This window comes from Balaenoptera acutorostrata, chromosome 9 (assembly GCF_949987535.1).
Source record: "Balaenoptera acutorostrata chromosome 9, mBalAcu1.1, whole genome shotgun sequence".
Taxonomy (NCBI): domain Eukaryota; kingdom Metazoa; phylum Chordata; class Mammalia; order Artiodactyla; family Balaenopteridae; genus Balaenoptera; species Balaenoptera acutorostrata.
Window position 1 is genome coordinate 51,080,308 of NC_080072.1, and position 17,659 is coordinate 51,097,966.

The 17,659-nt window shown below is 37.9% G+C and overlaps 1 pseudogene; it reads left to right on the forward strand.

The window, feature by feature from the left end:
* Nucleotides 1-1,644: 1,644 nt before the first annotated feature.
* Nucleotides 1,645-11,504, forward strand: LOC103004478 (olfactory receptor 52K1-like; annotated as a pseudogene).
* The last annotated feature ends 6,155 nt before the right edge of the window (nt 11,505-17,659 follow it).

Below are 17,659 nucleotides of genomic sequence, written 5' to 3' on the forward strand. Positions count from 1 at the left end.
AATCCATATTCTCATCACCCTGTCTTTAAATATATATATATATATAACATTGAGTACCTTTAAATGTAATATATAATTTAATCACTATCTCCTTTTATTATCCTTCTCCATATTTTAGAAATTTCTTTTACTCAGAGATCAATCTGTATTGTTCACTGATATATCCTTAACCTATTCAGTAAAAGTATTTAAAATCTCTAGTAAATTTACTAAATATATTTACTGAATGTTGTATGAATGTAAAATTGAACACAGTGAGGAGGGACCTTCAAGATGGTGAAAGAGTAAGACGTGAAGATCACCTTCCTCCCCACAAATACATCAGAAATACATCTACGTGTGGAACAACTCCTACAGAACACCTACTGAACGCTGGCAGAAGACCTCAGACTTCCCAAAAGGCAAGAAACTCCCCACGTACCTGGGTAGGGCAAAAGAAAAAAAGGAAAAACAGAGACAAAAGAATAGGGATGGGACCTGCCCCTCTGGGAGGGAGCTGTGAATGAGGAAAAGTTCCCAACACTAGGAAGCCCCTTCACTGGGGGAGAAGGGGGGTGGGTGGGGGAAAGCTTTGGAGCCATGGAGGAGAGCGCAGCCACAGGGGTGCAGAGGGCAAAGCGGAGAGATTCCCACACAGAGGATCGGTGCCGACCTGCACTCACCAGCCCGAGAGGCTTGTCTGCTCACCCGCCGGGATGGATGGGGGCTGGGAGCTGAGGCTCGGGCTTCGGTCGGATCCCAGGGAGAGGACTGGGGTTGGCGGCGTGAACACAGCCTGAAGGGGGCTAGTGCACCACAGCTAGCCAGGAGGGAGTCTGGGAAAAAGTCTGCACCTACCTAAGAGTCAAGAGACCATTGTTTCGGGGTGCACAAGGAGAGGGGATTCAGAGCACTACCTAAAGGAGCTCCAGAGACGGGCGCAAGCCACGGCTATCAGTGCAGACACCAGACACAGGCATGAAACACTAAGGCTGCTGCTGCTGCCACCAAGAAGCCTGTGTGCAAGCACAGATCACTGTCCAGACCTCCCCTCCTGGGAGTCTGTGCAGCCCCCCACTGCCAGGGTCCCGAGATACAGGGATAACTTCCCTGGGAGAACACACGGCGTGCCTCAGGCTGTTGTAACATCACGCTGGCCTCTGCCACCACAGGATCGCCCCGCATTCCGTACCCCTCCCTCTCCCCTGGCTACAGTGAGGCAGAGTCCCCTTATCAGCTGCTCCTTTAACCCTGTCCTGTCTGGGCAGGGAACAGACGCCCTCAGGTGACCTACAAGCAGAGATGGGACCAAATCCAAAGCTGAACCTCAGGAGTTGTGCGAAAAAAGAAGAGAAAGGGAAATCTCTCCCAACAGCCTCAGGAGCAATGGATTAAATCTCCACAGTCACCTTGATGTACCCTGCACCTCTGGAATACCTGAATAGACAACGAATCATTCCAAAATTAAGGCGGGGGGCTTTGTGAGCAACTATAGACATGGGGTTTGCTTTCTGCATCTAATTTGTTTCTGGTTTTATGTTTATTTTAGTTTAGTATTTAGAGCTTATTATCTTTGGTAGATTTGTTTATTGATTTGGTTGCTTGCTTCCTTTTTTTTTAATATATAGGTATATATTTTTTTTGCTTTTTCTCTTGTGAGTGTGGATGCTTCTTTGTGTGATTTTGTCTGTATAGCTTTCCTTTACCATTTGTCCTAGGGTTCTGTATGTCCTTTTTTTGGGTGGGGGGGGGGATAGTTCTTAGGACTTGTTCTCATTGGTGGAGTTGTTTTTTGGATTGGTTGTTCTTTCTTTTTTCCATTACTTTTTAATTTTTTAATTTTTAATAATATTTTTTAATTATTTTTTTCTTTCTATATTTCTTTTGTTTTTTTCTTCCTTTTCTTCTGAGCCAAGTGGCTGACACAGTCTTGGTGCTCTGGCTGGGTGTCAGGCCTGAGCCTCTGAGGTGGGAGAGCCGAATTCAGGACATTGGTACACGAGAGACCCCCTGGCCCAACGTAACATCAAACGGCGAAAGCTCTCCCAGGGATCTCAATCTCAATGTTAAGACCCAGCTCCAGTCAATCACCAGCAAGCTTCAGTGCTGGACACCCTATGCCAAACAACTAGCAAAACAGGAACACAACCCCACCCATTAGCAGAGAGGCTGCCTAAAATCATAATAAGGTCACAGACACCCCAAAACATGCCACTGGATGTGGTCCTGCCCACCAGAAAGACAAGATCCAGCCTCATCCACCAGAACGCAGGCACCAGTCCCCTCCACCAGGAAGCCTACACAACCCACTGAACCAACCTTACCCATTGAGGACAGACACCAAAAACAACCGGAACTATGAACCTGCAGCCAGCGAAAAGGAGACCCCAAACACAGTAAGTTAAGCAAAATTAGAAGACAGAGAAATATGCAGCAGATGAAGGAGCAAGGTAAAAACCCACCAGACCAAACAAATGAAGAGGAAGTAGGCAGCCTACCTGAAAAAGAATTCAGAGTAATGATAGTAAAGATGATCCAAAATCTTGGAAACAGAGTGGAGAAAATACAAGAAACGTTTAACAAGGACCTAGAAGAACTAAAAAGCAAACAAACGCTGATGAACAACAGTAAATGAAATTTAAAATTCTCTAGAAAGAATCAATAGCAGAATAATTGAGGCAGAAAAACGGATAACTGACCTGGAAGATAAAATAGTGCAAATAACTACCACAGAGCAAAATAAAGAAAAAAGAATGAAAAGAATTGAGGACAGTCTCAGAGACCTCTGGGACAACATTAAATGCACCAACATTCGAATTATAGGGGTCCCAGAAGAAGAAGAGAAAAAAAGGGGACTGAGAAAATATTTGAAGAGATTATAGTTGAAAACTTCCCTAATATGGGAAAGGAAATAGTCAAACAAGTCCAGGAAACACAGAGAGTCCCATACAGGATAAATCCAAGGAGAAACACGCCAAGACACATATTAATCAAACTATCAAAAATTAAATACAAAGAACAAATATTAAAAGCAGCAAGGGAAAAGCAACAAATAACATACAAGAGAATCCCCATAAGGTCAACAGATAATCTGCCAGCAGAAACTCTGCAAGCCAGAAGGGTGTGGCAACACATATTTAAAGTGATGAAAGGGTAAAACATACAACCAAGATTACTCTACCCAGCAAGGATCTCATTCAGATTTGACAGAGAATTTAAAACCTTTACAGACAAGCAAAAGCTAAGAGAACTCAGCACCACCAAACCAGCTTTACAACAAATGCAAAAGGAAATTCTCTAGGCAGGAAACACAAGAGAAGGAAAAGACCTACAATCACAAACGCAAAACAATTAAGAAAATGGTAATAGGAACATACCTATCAATAACTACCTTAAATGTAAATGGATTAAGTGCTCCAACTAAAAGACATAGACTGCCTGAATGGATAAAAAAGAACCATACATATGCTGTCTACAAGAGACCCATTTCAGACCTAGGGACACATACAGACTGAAAGTGAGGGGATAGAAAAAGATATTCCATGCAAATGGAAATCAAAAGAAAGCTGGCATAGCAATTCTCATATCAGACAAAATAGACTTTAAAATAAACACTATTACAAGAGACAAAGAAGGACACTACATAATTTTCAAGGGATCAATCCAAGAAGAAGATATAACATTTGTAAATATTTATGCACCCAACATAGGAGCACCTCAATACATAAGGCAAATGCTAACAGCCACAAAAGGGGAAATCAACAGTAACACAACCATTATAAGGGACTTTAAAAGCCCACTTTCACCAATGGAGAGATCATCCAAAATTAAAATAAATAAGGAAACACAAGCTTTAAATGATACATTAAACAAGATGGATTTAATTGATATTTATAGGACAATCCATCCAAAAACAACAGAATACACTTTCTTCACAAGTGTTCATGGAACATTCTCCAGGACAGATTAATCTTGGGTCACAACTCAAGCCTTGGCAAATTTTTAAAAATTGAAATTGTATCAAGTATCTTTTCCAATCACAACGCTATGAGACTAGGTATCAATTATGGGAAATAATCTGTAAAAAATACAAACACATGGAGGCTAAACAATACACTACTAAATAACAAAGAGATCACTGAAGAAATCAAAGGGGAAATCAAAAAATACCTAGAGACAAAAGACAATGAAAACACGATGATCCAAAACCTATGGGATGCAGCAAAAGCAGTTCTAAGCGGGAAGTTTACAGGAATACAGTCCTACCTCAAGAAACAAGAAACATCTCAAATAAACAACCTAACCTTACACCTAAAGCAATTAGAGAAAGAAGAACAAAAAAATCTCCCAAAGTTAGCAGAAGGAAAGAAATCATAAAGATCAGATCAGAAATAAATGAAAAAGAAATGAAGGAAAAGACAGCAAAGATCAATAAAACTAAAAGCTGGTCCTTTGAGAGGTAAACAAAATTGATAAACCATTAGCCAGACTCATCAAGAAGAAAAGGGAGAAGACTCAAATCAATAGAATTAAAAATGAAAAAGAAGTAACAACTGACAGGGCAGAAGTACAAAGAATCATGAGAGATTACTACAAGCAACTATATGCCAATAAAATTGACATCCTGGAAGAAATGGATAAATTCTTAGAAAAGCACAACCTTCTGAGACTGAACCAGGAAGAAATAGAAAATATGAACAGACCAATCACAAGCACTGAAATTGAAACTGTGATTAAAAATCTTCCAACAAACAAAAGCCCAGGACCAGAGGGTTTCACAGGCGAATTCTATCAAACATTTAGAGAAGAGTTAACACCTATCCTTCTCAAACTCTTCCAAAATATAGAAGAGGGAGGAACACTCCCAAACTCATTCTATGAGGCCACCATCACCCTGATACCAAAACCAGACAAAGATGTCACAAAGAAAGAAAACTACAGGCCAATATCACTGATGAACGTAGATGCAAAAATCCTCAACAAATACTAGCAAACAGAATCCAACAGCACATTAAAAGGATCATACACCATGATCAAGTGGGGTTTATCCCAGGAATGCAAGGATTCTTCAGTATACACAAATAACTCAATGTGATACACCATATTAACAAACTGAAGGATAAAAACCATATGATCATCTCAATAGATGCAGAAAAATCTTTCTACACAATTCAACACCCATTTATGATAAAAACTCTCCAGAAAGTAGGCATAGAGGGAACTTATCTCAGCATAATAAATGCTATATATGACAAACCCACAGCCAGCATCATTCTCAATGGTGAAGAACTGAAACCATTTCCACTAAGATCAGGAACAAGACAAGGTTGCCCACTCTCACCATTACTATTCAACATAGTTTTGTAAGTTTTAGCCACAGCAATCAGAGAAGAAAAAGAAATAAAAGGAATCCAAATCAGAAAAGAAGAAGTAAAGCTGTCACTGTTTGCAGATGACATGATACTATATAGAGAGAATCCTAAAGACGCTACCACAAAACTACTAGAGCTAATCAATGAATTCGGTAAAGTAACAGGATACAAAATTATTGCACAGAAATCTCTTGCATTCCTATACACTAATGATGAAAAATCTGAAAAAGAAATTAAGGAAACACTCCCATTTACCATTGCAACAAAAAGAATAAAATACCTAGAAATAAACCTACCTAAGGAGAAAAAAGACCTCTATGCAGAAAACTAGAACACGCTGATGAAAGAAATTAAAGATGATACAAACAGATGGAGAGATATACCATGTTCTTGGATTGGAAGAATCAACATTGTGAAAATGACTATACTACCCAAAGCAATCTACAGATTCAATGCAATCCCTATCAAACTACCAATGGCATTTTTCACAGAACTAGAACAAAGAAATTCACAATTTGTATGGAAACACAAAAGACCCCGAATAGCAAAACCAATCTTGAGAAAGAAAAATGAAGCTGGAGGAATCAGGCTCCCTGACTTCAGACTATACTACAAAGCAACAGTAATCAAGACAGTATGGTACTGGCACAAAAACAGAAATACAGATCAATGGAACAGTATAGAAAGCCCAGAGATAAACCTATGCACATATGGTCACCTTATCTTTGATAAAGGAGGCAAGAATATACAATGGAGAGAAGACAGCCTCTTCAATAAGTGGTGCTGGGAAAACTGGACAGCTACATGTAAAAGAATGAAATTAGAACCCTCCCTAACACCATACACAAAAATAAACTCAAAATGCATTGAAGAACTAAATGTAAGGTCAAACACTATAAAACTCTTAGAGGAAAACATAGGCAGAACACTCCATGACATAAATCACAGCAAGATCCTTTTTGACTCACCTCTTAGAGAAATGGAAATAAAAACAAAAATATACAAATGGGACCTAATAAAATTTAAAAGCTTTTACACAGTAAAGGAAACTATAAACAAGACAAAAAGACAACCCTCAGAATGGGAGAAAATATTTGCATATGAAGCAACTGACAAAGGATTTATCTCCAAAATATACAAGCAGCTCATGCAGTTCAATATTAAAAAACAAACAACCCAATCCAAAAATGAGCAGAAGAGCTAAATAGACATTTCTCCAAAGAAGATATACAGGTTGCCAACAAACACATGAAAGGATGCTCAACATCACTAATAATTAGAGAAATGCAAATCAAAACTACAATGAGGTATCACCTCATTGTAACACCAGTTAGAATGGGCATCATCAGAAAATCTACAAACAACAAATGCTGGAGAGGGTGTGGAGAAAAGGGAACCCTCTTGCACTGTTGGTGGGAATGTAAATTGATACAGCCACTATGGAGAACAGTATGGAGCTTCCTTAAAAAACTAAAAATGGAATTACCATATGATCTAGCAATCCCACTTCTGGGCATATACCCAGAGAAAACCATAATTCAAAAAGACACATGCAACCCAATGTTCATTGCAACAATATTTACAATAGCCAGGTCATGCAAGCAACCTAAATGCCCATCGACAGATGAATGGATAAAGAAGATGTGGTACATATATACAATGGAATATTACTCAGCCATAAAAAGGAACGAAATTGGGTCATTTGTTGAGACGTGGATGGATCTAGAGACTGTCACAGAGAGTGAAGTAAGTCAGAAAGGGAAAAACAAATATTGTATATTAACGCATATATGTGGAACCTAGAAAAATGGTACAGATGAACCAGTTTGCAGGGCAGAAGTTGAGACACAGATGTAGAGAACAAACGTATGGACACCAAAGGGGAAAGTGGCGGGGGGGGGGGGGTGTGATGAATTGGGCAATTGGGATTGACGTATATACAGTAATATGTATAAAATGGATAACTAATAAGAACCTGCTGCATAAAAATAAAATAAGTCCCTTCTTGATAAAATGTTTAAAATGTCATTAAAAAAAAAATGGGAGAAAATATTTGCAAATGAAGCAACTGACAAAGGATTTATCTCCAAAATATAAAGCAGCTCATGCAGCTCAATATTAAAAAACAAACAACCCAATCCAAAAATGGGCAGAAGACCTAAAAAGACATTTCTCCAAAAAAGATATACAGATTGCCATTGAACACATGTAAGGATGCTCAACATCACTAATAATTAGAGAAATGCAAATCAAAACTACAATGAGGTATCACCTCACACCGGTCAGAATGGCCATCATCAAAAAATCTACAAACAATAAATGCTGGAGAGGGTGTAGAGAAAAGGGAACACTCTTGCACTGTTGGTGGGAATGTCAATTGATACAGCCACTATGGAGAACAGTATGGAGGTTCCTTAAAAAACTAAAATAGAACTACCATATGACCTAGCAATCCCACTACTGGGCATATACCCAGAGAAAACCATAATTTAAAAAGAGTCATGTACCACAATGTTCATTGCAGCACTATTTACAATAGCCAGGACATGGAAGCAACCTAAGTGTCCACTGACAGATGAATGGATAAAGAAGATGTGGCACATATATACAATGGAATATTACTCAGCCATAAAAAAACGAAATTGAGTTATTTGTAGTGAGGTGGATGGAGTTAGAGTCTGTCATACAGAGTGAAGTAAGTCAGAAAGAGAAAAACAAATACCGTATATTAATATATATATATATATATATATATATATATATATATATATATATATATATACACACACACACACACACACACACACACACACATATATATATATATATAATCTAAAAAAAAAAAAGTTCTGATGAACCTAGGGGCAGGACAGGAATAAAGACACAGATGTAGAGGATGGACTTAAAGAAGACATGGGGAGGGGGAAGGGTAAGCTGGGACGAAATGAGAGAGCGGCATGAACATATATACACTACCAAACGTAAAATAGATAGCTAGTGGGAAGCGGCTGCCTGGCACAGGTACATCAGCTCGGTGCTTTGTGTCCACCCAGAAGGGTGAGATCGGGAGTGTGTGAGGGAGACACAAGAGGGATGAGAAATGGGGATAAATGTATATGTATAGCTGATTCACTTTGTTATACAGCAGAAACTAACACACAATTGTAGAGCAATTATACTCCAATAAAGATGTTTAAAAAAAAAAATTGAACAGAGTTCAAGCTTAATACCTGAACAAATTGAACATTTAGAGGAAGGTCAGAAGTAGGAAACTAAAAAGAGAAGTCAGGGAGGTGAGGAATGGATATATTATGGGAGCTAAGAAAGTATTTTAAGAGGACAGTGGTCAATTCATATAAAATCTGCTATAAAGCAGAGATAAATGAAGGCAGGTAAGTGCCCATGGTACCATCATATGGAGGTCATTTCTGGCCCCAGTGAGAGCAATTTCAGTGCAATTTGCAATGTATCAATTCCAAATGAGATTTGAGAGAGTTGACTGAATACAGAAGTACTTCTTGATATTTTGATGTGAAGAGGAGCAGAAATTTGGAGGAGGATATAAGATCATGGAAGGAAGTATTATGTAGGTATTAATCAACAAAGACTTTTTTTTAAAACATCAGACTTCTATTAAGGGATAGTAACATAAATGAAAATTAAGGCTGTGTAAACAATAAAGAATTATACAAAGATTTTATACATAATTGAACTTACTCTCCCTACAACTCTCAGATAAATGTACGGCAGTGTAATTTCCTATTTACAGAGGTGGATTTGTATTATACAAGGTCATGCATCTAGAGTAAGTGGTGGTCATGACTTGAGCCAAGAACTCAGATTCTCAAATTTTCCCATACCACATGGAAATAAGTTAGTCTATTTCCAATCTGGATATGATGATGTATGTTGCCTCTGGGTGTTTAGGTGAAAACAGTAAGGCACAATTTTTAGGACACTGGATTTGGAAAGTGCTAAAACACAAAATTGGCTGCCTGATACTACTAGCTATGGTATTTTAGAGATATTATTTAATTTTCCAAACTCAATTTTTTCCTATTGAAAAAAGACTAATAACTTTTTTAGTGCTTATTTTGTTCATGGACCTTGGTGTTTGAATACATTATTTCATTTAATACTCAGAAGAGCTTCATTAAGTTGATCCTGTAAAAGTAGAGAAGAGTACCTGGAGAAAAATGGGGCAACTTCAGTGTTCAGTAATTTAACAGAAGAAAGGAGAAAAATGAGGGCGGGGGGCGGAGATTAAAGATTGTTAAGAATAAGCGTATTTTGCATGGAATTAAGAGGTCAGTCTTGCTAAATATGAGAGTTCTTCTTGATGAAAATGAAGGGGCTGGAAGATGGGTGGAGGTAAAGCTCCATGAATAGAGAGGTTACCATGAATTTAGATGAAGGAGAAACAAAAGATGAGGCTCCTGATTTTCTCAGTAAGGGGCAGGCAGGGCTGTATTTAGAGGTTTCTGGGTGTTGAGAACACCTGGAACATACATACCAGAACAGTTCCCTCCAATGAACTTTCTGCAAGGATGGAAATTTTCTGTATCTGAAACGTACAATTTGGTAGCCACTAGTCACATGTGGCTATTGAACGCTTAAAGTGTTTTGTGTGACTGGGGTACTGAATTTTTAATTTAATTTTAATTAACAGAAATAGCCACATGTGACCAGTGGCAACCATATCCAATTGCACAGTTCTAGAGAAAATAAACATTGTATGATTAATTGGGGCACTAGAAATTGCAGTTTATTTGATTTATATAGGCACCCAAGCCAGAGATTAAGACAGAATATTTACTTATGTGGTTGGGAATTTTGTTTGGCAGGTAGTATGGTAAAAATATGTCTTCTAAAGCAGTTAATTTAAATACATTTCACTTCTTTTATCAGTACAATCCTGTCATCATTAAGAACACAAAACACTACCTTCTCTGCATTCTTTTATGAAAGCTGTTGTGTGGTATCAGTTCTATTGATATTTAAAATACCACCTACTCAATAAAACACAAAGTTCTGTGTGGGCAGGAAACCTGAATTATGTTTCTTCACATCTTTCAAGACTAGCTGATTTTATTTAAAGACTAGGACCAGGATCAAGAATTAATCCTCCAAGGCGGGATGTCATAGCTTGATCTCTCTAATCCTATATGCCCTGAATACTCTCCCAAGGTGAAGGAGCCTAAGAAAATCAACAAGAAGAATTTCCAGGAGCCAATATTACATCAACCCATCCAAGCTCCTTCCTGTTGGTAGGAATTCCAGGTTTGGAGCACTCGCATATCTGGATCTCCATTCCCTTCTGCTTTGCCTATACTCTGGTCCTGCTGGGAAACTGCACACTTTTATTATCCTGGTTAATGTAGCCCTTCATGAAGCCATGTACCTCTTCCTGGCCATGTTGGCAACCATTGATCTGGTCCTTTCTTCTTCAGCACTGCCTAAAATGCTTGCCATATTCTGGTTCAGGGACTGAGAGATCAACTTCTATGCCTGCCTGGTCCAGATGTTCTTCCTCCACTCTTTCACTGTCATAGAGTCGGCAGTGCTGCTGGCCATGGCCTTTGACCACTATGTGGTCATCTGCAAGCCACTGCACTACACCTTACTAGACCACTTATCACCAAGATTGGCATGGCTGCTGTGACTCGGGCTGTGACACTAATGACTCTACTCCCCTTTCTGCTCAGACGCTTCCACCACTGCTGAGGTCCAGTGATTGCCCACTGCTACTGTGAGCACATGGCTGTGGTAAGGCTGGCCTGTGGGGACACTCACTTCAACAATATCGATGGCATTGCTGTGGCCATGTTCATAGTGGTATTGGACCTACTCTTTATTATCCTGTCTTATATCTTCATCCTTCAGGCAGTTCTACAGCTTGCCTCTCAGGAGGCCCGTTACAAGGTTTTGGGGACATACATGTCCCATATAGGTGCCATTTTAGCCTTTTACACACCTGTGGTCATCTCCTCAGTGATGCACTGTGTGGCTTGCCGGGCTGCCCCACCTGTGCACATATTCCTTGCCAATTTCTATCTGCTCTTCACACCCATGGTCAATCCCATCATCTATGGGGTCAAGACCAAGCAGTTTTGTGAACGAGTCTTAGGATTATTCCTGAGAAAAGATGTGTAAATGGACAGTGAGGGGCAGGTGGAGAAAGAGTAGGACATGTTGAATGCTGGAGTGGGGATGGTAATATAATAAGAAGTAGAGGGCTGCCAGAGTCTCCTTGTTTAGGCCCTTCCTGGTAAAATGAAAAAACTAAATAATGTCCCAAAATGCTCAAGGGTCTCCAGTCTGATTAGGACTCAAGGGTCTGAGTCCTTGGACTCAAACTGCTGACTTTACTCTTTCTTCACGGAGTCCTCATTAATGATATGGGCTTCATAAAGGCTTAACCAACTCTCTTCTTGGTGACATCACCTAAAAACAAAGATGCTTCCAAGTTCGATTACTTAAGAGAAGACCGAGAATCTTAGTTTCTACCCTGAGTCCGTGAGAATTTGGTTAATTATCTACTCAGTCCTCTCTCAGGTCTTAACATTCCATCTAATATGAGAATCCTTCCTTAGTCACTCTGACAGATGGTGTTCAGCCTCTGACTAAATGCTTAGAATTTTGGAGAGCTTGTGACCTTCCAGAGATAAAGGTTCTCAGTGCTAAGTGAGGTGCTGATGTAACAAATACCTAAAATATATAAGTGGATTTGGAACTGGGAAATGAGTAGAGGTTAGAAAATTTGAGGTACATGTTAGAAAAAGCCTATATTGCCTCAAAGATATTGTTGGTAGAAATATGGACATTAAAGGCAATTCTGGTTTTTATATGTCCAAATCTTGACAAATTTAAAAGGTAATAATAGCTGGACAATTTTCTTCCATGCAAAGTAAGCAAAAAATCTACAGTATGAAATTGATTCTTCTCCACAGCTGAATTAAGGAGCAGTAAATACAGAGGTATAAATGGATGCACCTAACACACTGTCTCACCTGGTAAGATTTTACCTTCTTTAAAGATAAACAAAAAATATGAAGATTTTTCTCCCTATGATTACTGCTAACAATGCTGTGAACTCAGAAGCCTTTTCTTGTAACATTCTGCATTATTTTTCTATTACTGCTATAACAAGTTAGCACAAACTTAGGGAGTGGCTTAAAACAGCACTAATTAATTTTCTTACAGTTCTTCAGTTAGGTTAGAAATCCAACATGAGTTTCACTGAGGTAAAAATCAAGGCATGGGTAGGGCTGCTTTCCTTCTGGAGGCTCTGGTGAAGAATTCATTTCCTTGTTTTTTGCCGTTTCTGGAGACCACCTGCTTTCCTTGGCTTGTGGTCCTCTTCTTCCATGTTCAACTTCAGCAATGTCTCATTTTTCTGACTCAACCAGGAAAGGTTCTCTGCTTTTCAGGATTTAGATTGGTCCACCAGGATAATCTAGGATACTCTCTCAAATTCTGTGCTCTACTACAAGCAACTATATGCCAATAAAATGGACAATCCAGAAGAAATGGACAAATTCTTAGAAAGGTACAACCTTCCAAGACTGAACCAGGATAAAATAAAAAATATGAACAGACCAATCACAAGTAATGAAATTGATACTTTGATTTAAAAACTTCCAAACAAAAGTCCAGAACCAGATGGCTTCACAGGAGAATTCTATCAAACATTTAGAGAAGAGCTAACACCAATCCTTGTCAAACTCTTCCAAAAAATTGCAAAGGGAGGAGTACACCCAAGCTCATTCTATGAGACCACCGTCACCCTGATACCAAAACCAAATATATCACAAAAAAGAAAATTACAGACCAATATCACTAATGAACATAGAGGCAAAAATCCTCAACAAAATACTAGCAAACAGAATCCAACAACAGATTAAAAAGATCATACTCTGTGATCAAGTGGGATTTATTCAAGGGATGCAAGGATTCTTCAATATATACAAATCAATCAATGTGATACACCATATTAACAAACTGAATAAAAACCATATGATAATCTCAATAGACACAGAAAATCTTTTAACAAAATTCAACACCCATTTATGATAAAAACTCTCCAGAAAGTGGGAATAGAAGGAAACTACCTCAACATAATAAAGGCCATATACAACAAACCCACAGCAAACTTCATTCTCAATGGTGAAAAAATGAAAGACCAGGAACAAGACAAGGGTGTCCACTCTCGCCACTATTATTCAACATAGTTTTGGAAGTCCTAGTCATGGCAATCAGAGAAGAAAAAGAAATAAAAGGAATCCAAATTGGAAAAGAAGCAAAACTGTCACTGTTTGCAGATGGCATGATACTATACATAGAAAATCCTAAATATGCCACCAGAAAGCTACTAGAGCTAATCAATGAATTTGGTAAAGTTGCAGGATACAAAATTAATTCACAGAAATCTCTTGCATTCCTATAAACTAACAACACAAAGTCAGAAAGAGAAATTAAGGAAATAATCACATTTACCATTGCAACAAAAAGAATAAAATACCTAGGAATAAACTTACCTAAGGAGGCAAAAGAAAACTATAAGATACTGATGAAAGAAATCAAAAATGACACAAACAGATGGAGAGAGATACCATGTTCTTGGATTGGAAGGATCAATATTGTGAAAATGACTATACTACCCAAAGCAATCTACAGATTCAATGCGATCCCTATCAAATTACCAATGACATTTTTCACAGAATTAGAAAAAAAAATTTTACAATTTGTATGGAAACACAAAAGACCCCAAATAGCCAAAGCAATCTTGAGAATGAAAAACAGAGCTGGAGGAATCAGGCTCCCTGACTTCAGACTATACTACAAAGCTACAGTAATCAAGACAGTATGGTACTGGCACAAAAACAGAAATATAGATCAATGGAACAGGATAGAAAGCCCAGAAATAAACCTATGCACTTGTGGTCAATTAATCTATGACAAGGGAGGCAAGACTATACAGTGGAGAAAAGACAGTCTCTTCAATAAGTGTTGCTGGGAAAGCTGGACAGCTACATGTAAAGGAATGAAATTAGAACATTCTCTAATACCATACACAAATAAACTCAAAATGGATTAAAGATCTAAATGTAAGACCAGATACTGTAAAACTCTTGGACAAAAACATGAGCAGGACATTGTTGGACATACATTTCAGCAATATCTTTTTTGATCCACCTCCCAGAGTAATGAAAATAAAACCAAACATAAACAAATAGACCTAATTAAACTTGAAAGCTTTTGCACAGTAAAGGAAACCATAAACAAAGCAAAAAGACAACACATAGAATGGGAGAAAATATGATGAAGCGACTGACAAGGGATTAATCTCCAAAATATATAAACAGCTCATGCAGCTCAATATCAAAAAAACAAACAGCCCAATCAAAAAATGGGCAGAAGACCTAAACAGACATTTCTCCAAAGAAGACATACAGATGGCCAAGAGGCACATGAAAACAAGCTCAACATCACTAATTATTAGAGAAATGCAAATCAAAACTACAATGAGGTATCACCTCACACTGGTCAGAATGGCCATCACCAAAAAAATCTACAAACAATAAATGCTGGAGAGGGTGTGGAGAAAATGGAACCCTGTTACACTGTTGGTGGGAATGTAAATTGATACAGCCACTACGGAGAACAGTATGGAGGTTCCTTACAAAACTAAAAATAGAACTACCATATGACCCAGCAATCCCACTCCTGGGAGTATACCCAGAGAAAACCATAATCCCAAAAGATACATGCACCTCAATATTCATTGCAGCACTATTTACAATAGCCAGGACATGGAAGCAACCTAAATGTCCATTAACAGAGGAATGGATAAAGAAGATGTGGTACATATATACAATGGGAGCTTTTTTATTATCATTGCTAAGGTCTCTAGTTATAACCTTGTTAGGTCTATAGTCCCTTTTTTCTTTTAATTTTTATTGGCGTATAATTGCTTTACAATGTTGTGTTAGTTTCTGCTGTACAATGAAATGAATCAGCTATATGTATACCTATATCCCCTCCCTCTTGGACCTCCCTCCCACCTCCCACATCCCACCCATCTAGGTCATCACAGAACACCGAGCTGAGCTTCCTGTGATTTATAGCATGTTCCTGCCACCTATCTATTTAATGCATGGAGGGTGGGATGAACTGGGAGATTAGGATTGACATATAGTCTCTTTTAAAAATTTATCTTCTGCAATTTGTGTGTTATTGTTATAACAACTTGAAAATAAATCATGACATTTAAAACAAATAAAGGCAATTCTGGTTAGGGCTCAGAAAAAGAACTGTAGAGAAAATTTCTATCTTCTTAGAAGATAGAACAGATATCATACATCATCATGAACAGAACTTTGGTAGAATATGAACAATAAAGGTGCTTCTGGTACTGTCTCAGACAGAAAGGTGGGATGTGTTATTGGAAACTGGAGGAAAGGTGATCCTAATTACAGTTTGGCCATGTTTTTTGCCACTTTATGTTTTTAAATTTTGTGCAATACAGAACTTGTAAGTGATGAACTTGGATATTTAGCTGATATTTCTAAACAAAGTCTTGAAGATATGTCCTGGTTTTACCTTGCTTCTTACAGTAAAATGAGAGAGGAAAGAGATAAATTGAAGAAGGATTTGTTAAGCAAAAAGGAACCAGAACTTGAATATCTGGAAAACTCTCAGCCTATTTATATGCAAAAAATTAGAATGTATTGAGGAGAAAACATCTAGGGCATGCTTGGGAAACCATTTTCTAAAAAAGATTAGGTTTGTGACTTGTTGATCCAAATAGCCATTTCAGCAGAAACCAGGGATAGAAGTAGATTTATGTGCAAAGACCTGTGGAGGACCCTTTTGTGGAGCCTAATAACATGCTACTAAAAAACCAATACATCAATGAAGAAATCAAGGAGGAAATCAGTAAATACCTTGAGACCAATGAAAATAAAAACACACTTTTCCCATGGGATGCAGCAAAAGCAGTTCTAAGATGGAATTTTCTAATAATACGGGCCTACCAAAGAAACATCTTAAACAACCTAACCTACTATCTAAAAGATTTATAGAAAGAAGAACAAAGGTGAATGCCAGAAGGAAGGAAATAAGATCAGAGAGGAAATAAGTAAAATAGAAACCAAAAATCAATAGAAAATATCAATGAAATCAAGAGCTGTTTTTTTGAAAAGATAAAATTGATAAGCCTTTACCCTGCCTCATTAAGAAAAAAGATAGAGTACCCAAATAAACAAAATAAGAAATGAAAGAGGAGAAATTACAACCAATATCACAGAAATACAATCATAAGAATACTATGAATAGTTATATTCCCCCAAAATGGACAACTTAGAAGAAATGGATGCATTGCTACAAACATACAATCTTTTAAGACTGAATTAGGAAAAAATATATATAATGTGAACAGACCAATTACTAGTATTGAAATTGGATCAGTAGTCAAAAACCTCCCAAAAAAAAAAAAGTCCAGGACCAGACATCTTTACAGGGGAATTCTGCCAAACATATAAAGAAGAGTTTTTAATACCTATCCTTCTCAAACTATTCAAAAAATTGAAGAGGAGGGATCACTCCCAAATCCATTATATCAGGCCACCATTACCCTGATACCAAACCACACAAAGACACTACCAAAAAAGAAGAAGAAGAAGGAGGAGGAGGAGAAAGGGGAGGGGAAGGGGGAGGAGGGAGAGAAGAGGGAGGGGGAGGGGAGGAGGGGAAGGAGGGGGAAGAGGGAGAGGAGGGGAGAAAGAAAATTACAGGGCACTATCTCTGATGAATATAGATGCAAATATCCTTACGAAAATATTAGCAAGCCAAATTCAACAAAATATAAAAAGGATCATACACCATGATCAAGTGGAATTTATTCCAGGGATGCGAGGATGGTTCAATATCCACAAAAAATCAATATGATACACATTAACAAAACACATATAAATCACATAATCATCTCAATAGATGTAGGAAAAGCATTTGACAAAATTCAACACCGATTCATGATAAAAACTCTCAACAAAGTGGGTATAGAGAGACCATATTTCAACATAATAAAGACCATTTATGCAAACGCACAGCTAACATCATACTCAATGGTGAAAAACTGATAAGTTTTCATCTAAAATCAGGAACATAAGGATGGCCACTCTCACCATTTCTATTTAACATAGTATTGGAAGTCCTAGCTTCAGCAATCAGACAAGAAGTAAAAGGCATCCAAATTGGAAGAGAAGTAAAACTGTCACTATTTGCAGATAACATGATAGTATATATAA